The sequence below is a fragment of the Odocoileus virginianus genome, chromosome 26 (assembly GCF_023699985.2).
Source record: "Odocoileus virginianus isolate 20LAN1187 ecotype Illinois chromosome 26, Ovbor_1.2, whole genome shotgun sequence".
In the NCBI taxonomy this organism is placed as follows: domain Eukaryota; kingdom Metazoa; phylum Chordata; class Mammalia; order Artiodactyla; family Cervidae; genus Odocoileus; species Odocoileus virginianus.
In genome coordinates this window covers 14,069,926-14,086,522 of record NC_069699.1, presented here as the reverse complement: position 1 = coordinate 14,086,522, position 16,597 = coordinate 14,069,926, and the positions used below count along the sequence as shown (strand labels likewise).

General features: G+C 42.0%; 1 long non-coding RNA gene across 5 annotated transcripts; it reads left to right on the top strand.

Annotated features, from left to right (window-relative positions):
- Window positions 1-15: 15 nt before the first annotated feature.
- On the top strand, window positions 16-14,962 carry LOC139031216 (uncharacterized). Of its 5 annotated transcripts, none has more exons than XR_011483629.1 (4): window positions 16-699; window positions 2,680-2,847; window positions 3,613-3,871; window positions 14,426-14,962. It is a non-coding gene; the product is annotated as an uncharacterized lncRNA (long non-coding RNA). The 5 variants fall into 5 exon arrangements; XR_011483631.1 differs by having other exon boundaries at window positions 2,765-2,847; window positions 14,426-14,960; XR_011483632.1 differs by having other exon boundaries at window positions 2,824-2,847; window positions 14,426-14,958.
- Window positions 14,963-16,597: the final 1,635 nt, after the last annotated feature.

Sequence of the window (16,597 nt, the reverse complement as noted above, 5' to 3'; positions counted from 1 at the left end):
CCCGTGCGGCCTAGCTGTGGGAAATGCGACGAGGCTCAACGGGCGGAAGGACCGCGAGGCTCTGTGGCTTTTGCCTCTGGAGTTCGCTGCGCGACCGTGAAGCCTCCACGTCTGCCGGGTCGAACCTTCCACTAGGCTGGACTCTCCTGGGACCATTCGGGGCCCCTCTCAAACCTGCCTCCTCTCATGCCTGGTTGCTTTGAAAGACCGAGTGGCTTCTAACTCTACCCCTGGCCTCTTGGGGTCCCGTTCCATCTGCCTTCCCGACGTTGTGTAGGCACCTCAGCCTCCGGTTATGCAAAACTGAACTTATTTTTCCTCACAAGAGTTGCTCCTTTTGTCCTGGTGGATGCGCCACTGTCTACCCAGCTGTCTGAGTAAGAAACCTGGAAGCTGTCAGATATATCCTTTCAACTTGATCCCTCACATCCGCATTCAGGACATCTGCTGGATTCGACTTTCTGTGTTTGTCAGCCACTCACCTTGGCTCCAGCTTGCAGACTCTGACTGACCTACTGCATCAGCCAACTGGATGTTACTCGTGCTTCCATCCTTGTGCTTTTTCAGTTGGCTTCCACCTGCCACCAGGCCATGCCCTTCCAGTGAAAGGGTATCTTGGCATTTCCCACCTTGGCCTTTCTTGAACCTCCTTTGCTCAGAGACTGAAACTAACAGAAAGTGTGTTATTTGCTGTTTCAGGTATGGCCCCTGAATATTTTATTTTTATCTCTAACTGCCACTGTGGGGGAGAAGGTGTGCTTCATTGGAAATCTATGCACAGGAGTTACCTTTCTGCATTCAGTTCAGTTCAGTCGCTCAGTCGTGTCCGACTCTTTGTGACCCCATGAATCGCAGCACCCAGGCCTCCCTGTCCATCACCAACTCCTGGAGTTTACTCAAACTCATGTCCATCGAGTTGGTGATGCCATCCAGCCATCTCATCCTCTGTCGTCCCCTTCTTCTCCTGCCCCCAGTCCCTTCCAGCGTCAGGGTCTTTTCCAATGTGTCAGCTGCTCGCATGAGGTGGCCAAAGTATTGGAGTTTCAGCTTCAACATCAGTCCTTCCAATGAACATCCAGGAGTTATCTCCTTTAGGATGGACTGGTTGGGTCTCTTTGCAATCCAAGGGACTCTCAAGAGTCTTTTCCAACACCACAGTTCAAAAACATCAATTCTTCAGCGCTCAGCTTTCTTCACAGTCCAACTCTCACATCCATACATGACCACTGGAAAAACCATAGCCTTGACTAGACGGACCTTTGTTGGCAAAGTAATGTCTCTGCTTTTTAATATGCTGTCTAGGTTGGTCATAACTTTCCTTCCAAGGAGTAAGCGTCTTTTAATTTCATGGCTGCAGTCACCATCTGCAGTGATATTGGAGCCCCCAAAAATAAGGTCAGCCACTGTTTCCACTGTTTCCCCATCTATTTTCCATGAAGTGATGGGACCAGATGCCATGATCTTAGTTTTCTGAATGTTGAGCTTTAAGCCAACTTTTTCACTCTCCTCTTTAACTTTCATCAAGAGGCTTTTTAGTTCCTCTTCACTTTCTGCCATAAGGGTGGTGTCATCTGCATATCTGAGGTTATTGATATTTCTCCCAGCAATTGTGATTCCAGCTTGTGCTTCTTCCAGCCCAGCATTTCTCATGATGTACTCTACCTATAAGTTAAATAAGCAGGGTGACAGTATACAGGCTTGACGTACTCCTTTTCCTATTTGGAACCAGTCTGTTGTTCCATGTCCAGTTCTAACTGTTGCTTCCTGACCTGCATACAGGTTTCTCAAGAGGCAGGTCAGGTGTTCTGGTATTCCCATCTCTTCACAGTTTATTGTGATTCACACAGTCAAAGGCTTTGGCATAGTCAATAAAGCAGAAATAGATGTTTTTCTGGAACTCTCTTGCTTTTTTGATGATCCAGTGGATGTTGGCAATTTGATCTCTGGTTCCTCTGCCTTTTCTAAAACCAGCTTGAACATCTGGTAGTTCACGGTTCATGTGTTGCTGAAGCCTGGCTTGGAGAATTTTGAGCATTACTTTACGAGCGTGTGAGATGAGTGCAACTGTACAGTAGTTTGAGCATTCTTTGACTCATTGGAGAAAACCCTGATGCTGGGAGGGATTGGGGGTAGGAGGAGAAGGGGACGACAGAGGATGAGATGGTTGGATGGCATCACCGACTCGATGGACATGGGTTTGAGTAAACTCCGGGAGTTGGTGATGGACAGGAAGGTCTGGCGTGCTGCAATTCATGGGGTCGCAAAGAGTCGGACATGACTGAGCGACTGAACTGAACTGAGCATTCTTTAGGATTGCCTTTCTTTGGGATTGAGATGAAAACTGACCTTTCTGCATTACCTGATTCTAATTCTATGGAAGCTATTTTACAATTGTGTAAGTTGTAAATGAGTGGTAGCAGTGGAAAATGATGGTCTATGGAAATGCAAATTCTCTCCTACTGAAGTTCAATCATTTGCACTCCCTGTGAAGATTTGCACTCCCTGTGAAACATTTGCACTCCCTGTGAAAGAAGATGGTTCTGACTCCATTTATTTCAATATTTCTGGTCTATAAATGTGTCTATTCTTTGGTCTTGTCCTTTGAGCAGATGGTTATAAAATCTGCCTGATATGAGAAACAAAATCTTTAACATGTTCATTTTTATATCTATATGACAGTCATAATTTTGAAACTGAGCAGTACTCAGAGAGTTTGGGTCTTTTGAGCATGAACTGCCAATACTCCTTGCTTGGTGCCCTGCAGATAATTACTGTGCCTTCCTTCACAACTCATGATAGTAAATTGGCTTTCTTGTGCTGCAGGCAAAAGGACTCAAGTTCAGTTGGGTAAGAATTTTATCTTTTTTGCGTGGTGGAGGGTGGCTGTTTGTTAACACCACACATACCCTTGCCTGCATTTACCTCACGTTGGACTACTACTGAAGTTCCCTAGATTCCATATGATCCAGAATGCTGATAGAAATAGAGTAGGGCAGTTAACACAGATGATTTTAGAAATCCCACTAGGGGATTATGTATAGAGAATTAACTTTGGGAGACCATTGTACATTAATGATTGCTCAAGAAAGGAATTAGAACATCATGAAACAAAACAGGCCTGCTTAACAAGGTACCCATGCAATAAAAGCACAAGATATGCTCCGGGTCATTAGGTGAAAAAATGAGACCTGCATGCCTCATGCTGGTTGAGGTCAGCAAGATAATGGTCCTTAGGACAAGGATCTCTGCATGCCAAGGACAGGATATAGGGCAAAGATGACATTTCAAAGTAGAAGGTCCTCAAACTGAAATCTGAGATGATTTAACATAGTGTATGTTACCACTTCTCTGCTGATTTGAATAGCACTATGACATTCCTGGTTTAACCATATGGGGTCAATAACCTGCCATGAAGGAGGAGCTAATGATATAAGCCTACTCTCCACTCAAAAAATGAGGAGGAAGGTGGTCTTCTCCCCCCCACTTTTCCATTCTCTACAAAAATGAAGCCCTCTTAGTTCTCAGGGAAGAGCTACCTTGCCTGCCCTCTTATAACCTTCACAAGCATGCTATACTAATAAACCCACTTTTTACTTACACTTTGTCCTTCAGTTAATTACTTCTGTGCTGAGACAAAAAGAACCTGAGCTTCATTAATTCCTGAGAAGAGTTGTTCAATACCTATGCTGGTTCAATATATACTGGTCCTGGAAATTCTTTTGCTTGTTTGGTTGATGAAGTACAAATTTCCCTTCAAGATTCAGTAAAGATCACCCCTCAAGGATGCTTCCCAGCTACCTTTCTCCTTATACTTGGAGGAGTGAGATGTTCCTGCCTGTTCACACATCATTTTCAACTGTTTACTTGTACAGTAAGTACCCTACATACAAACCTTCAAGTTGTGAACTTTCAAAGATAAGACTATGTGTTTGCCTGTCCATTTTCATAAGTTAGTTCACATGTCTGGTGTACATTGTCACGTGTGTGCATCCTCTACAGGTGGTTGTGCTTTTGTGTACTTTGCATACAGCACTATTTTTTGTGTTTGTACTTTATGTATTATTTGTGTGAAAAGTATTATAAACCTATATAGAGCTATGTACTAATCAGCTACATATTATGTAGCTGATTGTGTTAGTTGGGTACCTAGGCTAACTTTGTTGGACTTATAAACAAACTGGGCTTATGAATATGCTCTCAGAATGGAACTCATTTATATATAGGGGACTTACTGTATGTTCCCCTCAGGGCAGGTACTTTCTTTTTTTAATATTAATTTTTATTGGAGTATAGTTGATTTTCAATGTTGTGTTTATGCTGTACAACAAAGTGAATCAGCTATACATTGGCATGTATCCACTCTTGTTTAGATTCTTTTCCAGGTACCTTCTTTTAATGTTTGCATGTTTGCTTAATCTTTGTATTTTAAAAGAGGAGATTGATGATTTTGAACACAATGTATATTACGCATTAAAAAATAGTAGGTTTGGTTTAGAGTACTGTGGCAGTTTGGATGAGTGAAATATCCTTAAGAGCTTCTAGAAAATAGAATTTAGGTAAAGGAGGTGTAAAGGACCTAGAAAATTCCCCCCCCCCCCCCCCGCCCCCTGCTTGGAAATATCCTCAGTAAAAGGAAAACCAAGTTGAAGAATAGCAGAATTTAGAAAAAGTAATTTTAGGGATTTCAGGCTACATGCTTATTCCAAGTTCACTTTGTGCACCAGTTTCCTTATCTGTGAAATGAAATAAGAGACCATCCTGAAGGAAACCAGAATCTGTCATCCCAAAATATGTCTCTTTGACATAAACATTTGTTTGAGCTGAAGGCAATTAAACAGCAGGAAATGCAGGAAAAACTCTCTACCCTACCCCATTTCTGCCTGGAGGCAAGATATAAATTCTCCTTTACTGGAGATGACTCTCAACTCTCTGCAGTCTAGAAATGGTACTAGAGGAATCTGCAAACAAAATTTCCTCGATTCGTGTCTTCCCATATATTTACCTTCCTGCAGTTTGCCACTCTTAGAAACCTAAAGATACTTTCCCTTGTCCTGTAATTTCTATGTGGGTTTGTTGTTCCTTGTTGAAGATGCTAGAGAAAGTGACTTCTAAAGTTCTTGTGAGAATGAAATTTGCTCATATTTGTAAAGCATTTAGAACAATGCCTAGCAGATTGTGAACACAAAGGTTTGTTAAATAAAAACCTCTATATTGAAAGATAAATCCTATATAATTCTAGTATTTACTACCTTCAAAATAAACATTGCTACCACGTTCTTAGTAAAATAAAGATAAAAATTCAAGAATCCAGCTTCCTTGGTCTGAATAAAAACAGATGGTCTTAAACTCAGCTATAGGCCCAGGAATTTAAAGACGTATGCTCATAACTGTTGAAATGCATGAAAGAGAAATGGGAAGAGCTTAGTAGCATAGGAAATTGCAAAAATCAAGCTCACTGAATGTTCTACATTAAAAAAAATTATAATCTTTATTACAGGTTTTAAATTCCTCATACCAAACTGCTTTTATGGAAAACTTGAGGAGATGAGGTGTGTTTATACTTTTCTTCTGTTCTCTGCTGTGAAATGATTATCATAATCCTACTATTGTGCTTTGCAGTATCTGGAAAGGGCAGGCACAGTTGTTTCCCAGAGAACTCAATTTTCCTGGTGGCAGATCTCACATATTTGATAGTTCAGAAGATTGAGCAGAATGTTTACCCAATATTTACCCTTACCTATTGAGCCATATCTCGGTCCATAGACTCGTACCTAGGGGGCTCTTCTCCTCTAGTTTTTTTGTGGAATCCGGAGTTGCAAAACATACCTTGGAGGACCCTTAAGACAGTGGAGTACAGTTTATTATGCCAGCGGGTCCAAGGGGAATCAGTTCCTAACAGGAACCCTGATGTTTCTGAGAGGCCCAGTTTTATACCCCCCACTACGTGACTCATTGGAAAAGACCCTAATGCTGGGAGGGATTGGGGGCAGGAGGAGAAAGGGTCGACAGAGGATGAGAGGGCTGGATGGCATCTCGATGGACCTGAGTTTGAGTAAACTCCAGGAGTTGGTGATGGACAGGGAGGCCTGGCGTGCTGCATTTCATGGGGTCGCAAAGAGTCGGACACCACTGAGCAACTGAACTGAACGTGACTGGTTACATGTCAGCAACCTCTTTGTTGTATATGATTGAGTTTTACAACAAGTAGGTGCTAGGAGAATAAACAAATAAGGTTAAAGGTGGGGAACAATGATTATACATCAAGGGGGGATGTCTCCATGGTTAATCTAACAGGGGCAGCCTGACCTCAACTACAATCTCCGTTTGTCATCTGTAGGGAGGGAAGTCTCCAGGAGACCTGGTTTTCACTAGCAACGGTTTCCTCACTCTTGAGCAGGGTTCAGGCCCAGTTCACATTCTATCTTTAAGATGGATGACAGGCTTCAAGATGGAGTCTCTCCTGCTTTCCTCACACTGGCCTCAACAGTTCTCCTCCCCACTTTTTATTTTCTACACTTTCCCCCTTGTCTCTGAATCCTGATAGACACTACTGCTTAGCCCTGAAGTCAACTTTGGGGTCACTGCTTCACACATGTCCTATGTGCATGGCAAGTCCTAGGTTTACGCTGGAAAGATGACAGCAGAGTCACATTCTCTGTATTCTCCAACTAAAGTTGTAGATGACTTATGCACAGGACTGGCTACACAATTTGTGGGGCTCAGTACAAAATGAAAATGTACTTTTTGGAGACCTTTTGATGAAGATTATGGATTTTGAGACACAGCAGAGCATTAAGACAAGTGTGGAGCCCTGTGTAACTACACAGATTGTGTGCCCATGAAGCTGGCCCTATAGAAACATGGTCTAATCCTTTAAATGTTTTAAAAAAAAAAAGTCAATGAACCTATTATATCTCTAGGGAGAAAAAAAAATCAAAGATTTCAAAATTGGCCTGTGGTCCCAAATATTCTGCTTCCAATATTAAAGTCCAGACTTGGAAACTCAATTAAGTTTAAAAAAAATTTTAAATTAATTAATTTATTTTAATTGGAGGCTAATTACTTTACATATTGTAGTGGTTTTTGCCATACATTGACATCAATCAGCCATGGGTGTACATGTGCCCCCATCCTGAACCCCCCTCCCACCTCCCTCCCCATCCCATCCCTGAGGGTCATCCCAGTGCACCGGCCCTGAGTGCCCTGTCTCATGCATTGAACCTGGACTGGCGATCTGTTTCACATATGGTAATATACATGTTTTAATGCTATTCTCTCAAATCATCGTACCGTCACCTTCTCCCACAGAGTCCAAAAGTCTGTTCTTTACATCTGTGTCTCTTTTGCTGTCTCACATATAGGGTCATCATTACCATCTTTCTAAATTCCATATATATGTGTTAATATACTTATTGATATTTTTCTTTCTGACTTACTTCGCTCCGTATAATAGGCTTTAGTTTCATCCCCCTCATTAGAACTGATTCAAATGCATTCTTTTTAATAGCTGAGTATTGTTCCATTGTGTATATGTACCATAACTTTCTTATCCATTCGTCTGCTTATGGACATCTAGGTTGCTTCCATGTCCTAGCTATTGTAAACAGTGCTGTAATGAACATTGGGGTACATGTGTCTCTTTCAATTCGAAACTCGATTAACTTTTTATCCACTAGGGGGCCCCAGATCCAGAGCAGCCAAGGATGAGGCACCATTCTTTTATCTGGCTTCAGGAACTCTGCTCTTTTAACCTAAGAGTCTTTGATTGTGTCATTGAATCAGATGAAGTCTATTACTCAATGTAATAAGTTCAAAATGAAGCACAATGGGAATTTGTCAGTAGAACAGGACCTCAGAAATCATCCAGTTTAACCTCTTCATTTTACTACTGTGAGGCACAAGAAGCTAAGTAATTTATAAGTGCTGTGAATAAGTCATTTCCTAAGTGTTTCCTCCGTTTGCTGAGTTGCCCACACTTCCAAGTAGACATTCTTCAGGAGACAGTCACCTCTGGTCTGAGAGAGAGAGTGAAGCAAGCACAGATTTATTCTCCTGCTTCTGCATGTGGCTGCACACCTGTCTAAGGATGTCTGTGGTGCATATACCCATGTTCTAGCATCTCTGTATAGGATCTTGTATTTATGCCTCTCAAATTTTCCAGTTGAATTAGCACGAGCATTGTAGTCTATTATATCCTTGGTGGAGGAGGGAGTTCCCTTTTCACTTTCCAATGTGGGAAAACCTCAGAGAGGAGGGGGCTATGCCCATGCTATGGTGTCAAGATCAAGTTTACCAATGAATAGAGTGGGTGGTTGTCTCAATGGTTTGATTTGAAGTGTGAGAGGGAAAATTTCCTCCTGTTTAATCTTTTTACCCACTCACGAGAACATGTTATGTTTGTATATACACTGATGACTTTGTATCTCCAGCCCCGTGTCCTGCTTTGTAGTCCCTTGTCCATGCCTTTGATCCAAATGGCTGGGATAAACAGTTCCTTGAAGACTTTGACTCATTTAGCAGAGAGCAGTCACCAAGAGTTTTGCTTTCCTGCTTCAGGGATTCCTCCAGTGCCCCAAGAAGAAATCTGGCTTCATCCAGGGAGTGGGCAGCTAGATAGTATAGTGTTGTTAGCATGCCTGGAGAAACCCTCAACCAGCAGGGGTAGGGAGCTAGTGGATAAATCCTCCTGCCTCCTGCCTTTCAGATAGACAATGCTGAAGGCCTTTGGTATATTTTCTTAGGCGTCTCTGAAGATTTGAGCCCTCATTGCTCATGGCAGCAACCTTAATATCACGGGTTTTTTTTTTTTTAGATTAATTTTTGTTGGCGTGTAGTTGACTTACAATGTTGTGTTAGTGTCTGATGTATAGCAAAGTGAATCAATTATACATATACATGTATCCACTCTGTTTCAGATTCTTTTCCCATATAGGTCATTACAGGGTATTGAGCAGTGTTCTTGTGCTCTACAGTAGATTCTTATCTGTTATCTATTTTATGTATAGTAGTGGATAGCATACCTTTTCACTGGTCTCACTGGCCCCATCCTTACCACTGGCCCCTCTAAGTGATTTACACATTGGTGCTTGCCTTGGGCTCTGTCCCAGCTGAGATAGTATCTATTTGACATTTTAAATTCCCATGCCCCAAATATGACTGTTGATTCCCCCATTTCTCCCATAGCTTCATCAGCTCAGCTCAGTAAACATAACTCTATAATTCTAGTTACTTAGATTCATTCTAGAATCCTCTCTCTCACTAGCCCACATCTCTGACCCCATCCAATCATCAGTGAACTAGGCTTGCTTTCCTTATAAACATCCCAAGTCTCCTAATTTCTTATTATCTCCACCACTTATGTCCACTAGTCAGGCTACAATCTTTCTTATCAAACTACTCATTCCTCTATTTCTAATTTTGTCCCACTATTCTTCACCTGATAGTCAAGTTGGTTCAGTAAAATCCAAGTTGTCTCTATCTCTGAACCCTCCAGTGGGTACCCACCCTATTTAAAATAAAATCCCAAGGCCTTCTGATGTTTCACGGGCTCTACATAATGATGTCTCTGGCAACCCTTTGCCCTGATTTGGTCACCTTCTTCTTGCTTGTGATGCTTTAACCCAGTAGTCTTCTCATTATCACTTGAATATGCTAAATGTGTTCTCTTCTTGGGGCTTTTGCCTTTGCTCCTCCCCTGTCTAGAATGTCTCTTCTCATCAGAATCTGTTAATATATGCTCGTGTCCTGACTTCCTTAAGGTCTTAACTGAAATGTTCCTGTAGAAAAAGACTCTCCCTGATCAAGCCAAAGAAAAAACAAGTCTGGACTTAGCAAGGGGAGACTTCTGTTCAAAAGGATTATTGCAAGGGGGGAAAAAGACAACTGCAGGGGAGAAAATATTGACCATAAGATCTACAAGTGCCTCTAGATTTAGGCAAAAAGTTTTTTTTTAAGTTTATTTTTTAAGATTGAAGTATAGCACGGCAAAGGCTTATAGAGTTTTGCCAAGAGAACACACTGATCACAGCAAACACCCTCTTCCAACAACATGAGAGAAGACTCTACACATGGACATCACCAGATGGTCAGTACCAAAATCAGATTGATTATATTCTCTGCAGCCAAAGATGGAGAAGCTCTGTACAGTCAGCAAAAATAAGACAGGGAGCCATGACTGTGGCTCAGATCATAAACTCCTTATTGCCAAAATCAGACTTTAACTGAAGAAAGTAGGGAAAACCACTGACCATTCAGGCATGACTTAAATCAAATCCCTTAAGATTATACAGTGGAAGTGGGAAATAGATTCAGGGACTAGATCTGATAGACAGAGAGCCTGATGAACTATGGACGGAGGTTTGTGACATTGTACAGGAGACAAGAAAAAGAAATGCAGAAAAGCAAAATGGCTGTCTGAGGAGGCCTTACAGATAGCTGTGAAAAGAAGAGAAGCCAAAAGCAAAGGAGAAAAGGAAAGATAAACCCATTTGAATGTAGAGTTCCAGAATAGCAAGGAGAGATAAGAAAGCCTGCCTCAGTGATCAGCGCAAAGAAATAGAGGAAAACAACAGAATGGGAAAGACTAGAGATCTCCAAGAAAATTAGCAATACCAAGGGAACATTTCATGCAAAGATGGGCTCAGTAAAGGACAGAAATGGTATGGACCTAACAGAAGCAGAAGATATTAAGAGGAAGTGGCAAGAATACACAGAAGAACTGTACAAAAGAGATCTTCACAACCCAGATAATCATGATGGTGTGATCACTCACCTAGAGCCAGACATCCTGGAATGTGAAGTCAAGTGGGCTTTAGGAAGCATCACTATGAACAAAGCTAGTGGAGGTGATGGAATTCCAGTTGAGCTATTTCAAATCCTAAAAGATGATGCAGTGGAAGTGCTACACTTAATATGCCAGCAAATTTGGAAAACTCAGCAGTGGCCACAGGACTGGAAAAGGTCAGTTTTTATTCCAATCCCAAAGAAAGGCAATGCCAAAGAATGCTCAGACTACTGCACAATTGCACTCATCTCACATGCGAGTAAAGTAATGTTCAAAATTCTCAAAGCCTGGCTTCAACAGTACATGAACTGTAGACTTCCAGATGTTCAAGCTGGATTTAGAAAAACCAGAGATCAAATTGTCAACATCCGCTGGATCATTGAAAAAGCAAGAGAGTTCCAGAAAAACATCTATTTCTACTTTATTGACTATACCAAAGCCTTTGACTGTGTGGATCACAATAAACTGTGGAAAATTCTGAAAGAGACGGGAATACTAGACCATCTGACCTGCCTCTTGAGAAACCTGTATGCAGGTCAGGAAGCAGCAGTTAGAACTTGACATGGAACAACAGACTGGTTCCAAATAGGAAAAGGAGTACGTCAAGCCTGTATACTGTCACCCTGCTTATTTAACTTATAGGCAGAGTACATCATGAGAAACGCTAGGCTGGAAGAAGCACAAGCTGGAATCACGATTGCCGGGAGAAATATCAATAACCTCACATATGCAGATGACACCACCCTTATGGAAGAAAGTGAAGAGGAACTAAAAAGCCTCTTGATGAAAGTGAAAGAGGAGAGTGAACAAGTTGGCTTAAAGCTCAACATTCAGAAAACTAAGATCATGGCATCTGGTCTCATCACTTCATGGGAAATAAATGGGGAAACAGTGGAAACAGTGTCTGACTTTATTTTTTTTGGCTCCAATATCATTGCAGATGGTGACTGCAGCTATGAAATTAAAAGACACTTACTCCTTGGAAGGAAAGTTATGACCAACCTAGACAGCATATTAAAAAGCAGAGACATTACTTTGCCAACAACGGTCCGTCTAGTCAAGGCTATGGTTTTCCCAGTAGTCATGTATTAATGTGAGAGTTGGACTACAAAGAAAGCTGAACACTTAAGAATTGATGCTTTTGAACTTGGTATTGGAGAAGACTCCTGAAAGTCCCTTGGACTGCAAGGAGATCCAACCAGTCCATCCTAAAGGAGATCAGTCCTGGGTGTTCATTGGAAGGACTGATGCTGAAGTTGAAGCTCCAATACTTTGGCTACCTGATGCAAAGAACTGACTCATTTGAAAAGACCCTGATGCTGGGAAAGATTGAAGGCAGGAGGAGAAGGGGATGACAGAGGATGAGATGGTTGGATGGCATCACCGACTCAATGGACATGCGTTTTGGTAAACACCGGGAGTTGCTGATGGACAGGGTGGCCTCATGTACTGCAGTCCATGGGGTCACAAAGAGTCAGACAGGACTGAGCAACTGAACGGAACTGAACTGAATAGTTGATACCGTAATTTGAACATATATAATATTTATTGAGTGTTTTCTTTATGTCAAGTACTGTCCTCAGTGGTTTATATTCTCTACATCATTTAACTCTGTGAGATAGTTAATAGTACTGTTATTTCTGTCAACTACAAATTGGCACTTATGAAGAGCAATGCCAATGAGTGAACAACAAAGGCATTTGCCATCTGCCGCTACAGAGACTGAACCTTGTGCTGCTGTAACTGTTGACCTTCAGCAGCTCCTGAGGGAGTTCAGGGTGGAATGAGCACTCTATGCTCCCGGGATTCTTGGTGGGACAGGTCTTTACATAGTTGGATGTTTTTAGGAACAGATTTTATGATCTCAATCCTTGTATCTCCTCATATCTAGAGAAGCAGTAAATCCCTTCATGGTGACCTCAGGTCCTCATGGCTAACAAAAAAGCTTTTGTAAAATGAGTGTTTAATGGTATTGAACTCCCCCTTCACCAAAACCTTCTATATTGATGTCCCCCACTGCCACTTTGGATCAGTCTATCAGAGCTATCTGAGATGCTGCCTTCCGAGCTGCAGTCCTCATCTTGCCCCAAATAAAACTTAACTCGCAGCTCTCAAGTTGTGCATCTTTTTTAGTTGATGTCTCCTTTTCACAGATGAGAAAATAATACTAAAAGCAGATGAATGTGGGAGGGGGGACCAGGATGGGGAATACATGTAAATCCATGGCTAATTCATTTCAATGTATGACAAAAACCACTGCAATGATGTAAAGTAATTAGCCTCCAACTAATAAAAATAAATGGAAAAAAAAAAAGAAAAAAAAAATATATACATATATGCCCTTAAAAAAATAAATAAATAAAAGCAGATGAATGCCAGAACACAGTGAATATCAAAGGGAGAGGAGACCATAGTGTGTACAATGTATAGGCACAGTACCATGGTTTATATACACAGTTCAAAGATGAATTATCTGAATCACCAAAAATGCTTAATATGGGCAGATGCTATGCAGTATATTTAAATATTTCAATCTAAATGAACTCTCATTCAATATTTAAAGGAATAAAGTTCAGTTTTTCTAAAAAATGCTCGTGACTTAAAAATATACTTCTGGCCACATGTAACTCTTGAACAGTTGAAAGGTAAGGTGTACAACTGAGAAAAATGAACTTTTAATTTTATTTAATTATAGTGTACTATTTTTTTAATTGAAGTATAGTTGGTTTACAGTGTTGTGTCAGTTTTAGGTAAACAGCTAAGTGATTCAGTTATATATTTATCTATATCTATATTATTTTTCAGGTTCTTTTTCCATTATAGATTATTACAAAATATTGAGTATAGTTCCCTGTGCCATGTATTATGACATTGTTGATTATCTAGTTTATATATATTAGTGTGTATATGTTTATCCCAAACTCCTAACTTACCCCTCCTCTCTTTCCCCTTTGGCAGCCTTATGTTGCCTATATATCTATAGGTCTATATATCTATATAAACCTATATCTATGGGTCTATTTTGAACTTTTAGTTTCATATTATCTTCATTAATATAATTTAAATTTTAAAACTGGAAACTGTCTTTGTAGGACACCATCTCACTTTAACCTTTGTGTAGAATAAAGTAGGAGTGTAGTTCACAAACTGGGAAAGTACATCTTTTCACCTATACACATCTAGTTGGTGTCAAAGGGTTGATTCAGAGAGTTTATTTATAGAGAAGAGTAAATAAAGCTAGAAGGAACTAGGTTTTGAGTATTGGAATTGACAGGGTGGCATGATCAGATAGTAGATCAAAGGATGTGTGACCCTGAGGCCAGTCTGTTTTCTGGAGGTGGGAGTGTGGTATGCTAGCTCAGGGTGATTTGAAGGTAGGCCAAAGTTCAGGAACCTGGAGGGAGGAGAGAAGCTTAACCGAAGTCTGATAAACAAGCATTTTTTTCCATTTGATCCGTGGGAACAAGCTTCAGCTAATCATTTACAAGGCAAAGAAAGGGAATTTTGAGGGTAGATAAGAGTCTTATCTGAGTTATGGGAGATAAGGTAGCTCTTTGCAGTAGCAGTTGTCTAGAGCACAAAGGATAGCGGGTGGGGGACGGGTAGGGGGTGGGGCATTCCTTAACCTTCCCTGTTTTGCAGGATTGCTGGGCCCAGGTAGCTTTAACATGGACACCACTGGAAGATGGGATAATCCTCTACTGCACTTTCCTGGTCTTGTTACGGGAAGCACACTGACTGAAACCACCCACCTTGGCCAGGCACCATAGTAACCATTTGCATGAGTTGTTTTACGACAGGAGGTCCTGGTAAGGAACAGGGAACTAATAAGCCACCACCAATCTGAAGAATTCGGGAAAGGTCAAAAGGATACACCACATGTCCAACCACCTCCCAGAATCCTTCTCGCTGGCATTCATCTTGGCTGAACAAGGCGTGCACCACCAGGAAGGACTCTGAGTCAAAACGATTGGCTAAAGACAATCTGGAAATGAATCCCATCACCATAAAACCCCGAGACTGCGAGCCACATGGCAGAGCAGTTCTGGGTTCCCTTACCCTCCTGCTCTCCACCCGGGTGCCCTTTCCCAATAAAATCTCTTGCTTTGTCAGCACATGTGTCTCCTCAGACAATTCATTTCCGAGTGTTAGACAACAGCCCACTTTTGGGCCCTGGAAGGGGTCCCTCTTTCTGCAACAGTCTCATTTTCCTCCTGGTGCTTCCACCATGTGCCATATGGTGTGCTTGTTCCCTGTGAGTCTGCCTCAACCACCAGCTGGAGCAGAGTCTTTCTCTATGCCTTGATGTATCCCTCCTTCTGAGAACAGTGCCTGACCCAGCGTACACATCTGTTGGGTGCGTGGAGCCTGAAATCTTTTTGAGCAGTTGATAGAATCTTGGGACTGTCAGAGTCGAGGCTCAGGAAGGCTGATTGGGAAGGACTGAGCATGAAGGAAGAAGGCAGCCAACTGGAGGATCCTCTCCATGGCCTTTTGTCAGAGTGAAACACTAGAAAAGCAGTTGGCAAGTTTAAGAGACTCCAAGGAATAATTCCCCTTTGAGAACCAAGACAGTATCTTATTCATCTCTCTTCTCCTGGCACCCAGTATTATGCCTGATCATGGGTCAATCCTTAGAAGTAACAGTTAACATTCATGGTAGATCCTTGGATATCCAAGGGAGAGAGCTGCCACCCTGCTCAATCCTTTCCCTTTGTGAGAAGCAGATGTTTTCTGACAAAAGCCTAGCAAGGGTGGCTTCCAGGAAACCACTTGGAGAGTTTGATCTGGATTCCATCTAGTTGTGAACCCCAGAACTGCGACCTGACCCAAGTCTCACAAACCTAAAGTGAACTACAAATGGAGCCTGATGCCCTGCTACCCCAGAAAATGCAGAATGTGCAAGAGCTGACTCTGCCTTGTTAGTGGAACCAGCAGGCTGGCCAGTTGGGGATGGGGCTGCACTCCTGGACTCATCTGGGCAGGAGATTGGACAGCATCCACCATGCACCAAAGGTAGACCATACAGGGGAGAACTGACCTGAAGGAGGCTTGGTCACGTCCAGTAGGGCAGGCTCGTGGGGTGGGATGTCATTAGAAGGAGGAGGCTGGGTGCCCAGAGGCTAAGAGTTTGAAGGACCACCTGGAAAATGGATGCACCTGCTCAGGTTAAGGGATGAGAGGAGTCTCTGTGAGCCCATGAGAGAAAACTTTGACTACTGTTTCTCTCTGAGTAAGGGAGGACAACAAAGTAAGGGACAGGAAAAGCAGTGAGCTGGAAAGAGGGGCAAGAAGAAAAGAGACCCCTATTCCCATTGGGGGCTTCCCTGTGGGAGCAGGAGTCAGCTGAAAGGGGAGACATTGCCAAGCCAACCGATAATCACAGTTGTCAACCAAGACCACTGCATGGGGCTAGACACTTGAATTTCTGTTACTGAGACTATCTGTGGCTAAAGGCAATGGAGGACTCTCTGTGGGTGATCAGAAAATTCTCATCCTGCCCATGTCATCCAGGCTCAGGAGAATATTATTTATTACTCACTGTAGAAAGTGAAGGGATAGAGGAAGACAAAAGTTTAGTTGTGATTTCACAACTAAATGCTTGTTCAATGTACAGGTCATAGGTTTGTTGAAAAAAAAAAAAAAGTGAAAGTGAAAGTCACTCAATCATGTCCAACTCTTTTTGACCCCATGGACTATGCAGTTCATGGAATTCTCCAGGCCAGAATACTGGAGTGGGTAGCCATTCCCTTTTCCAGGGGATCTTCCCAACCCAGGGATCGAACCCAGGTCTCCCTCATTGCAAGTGGATTC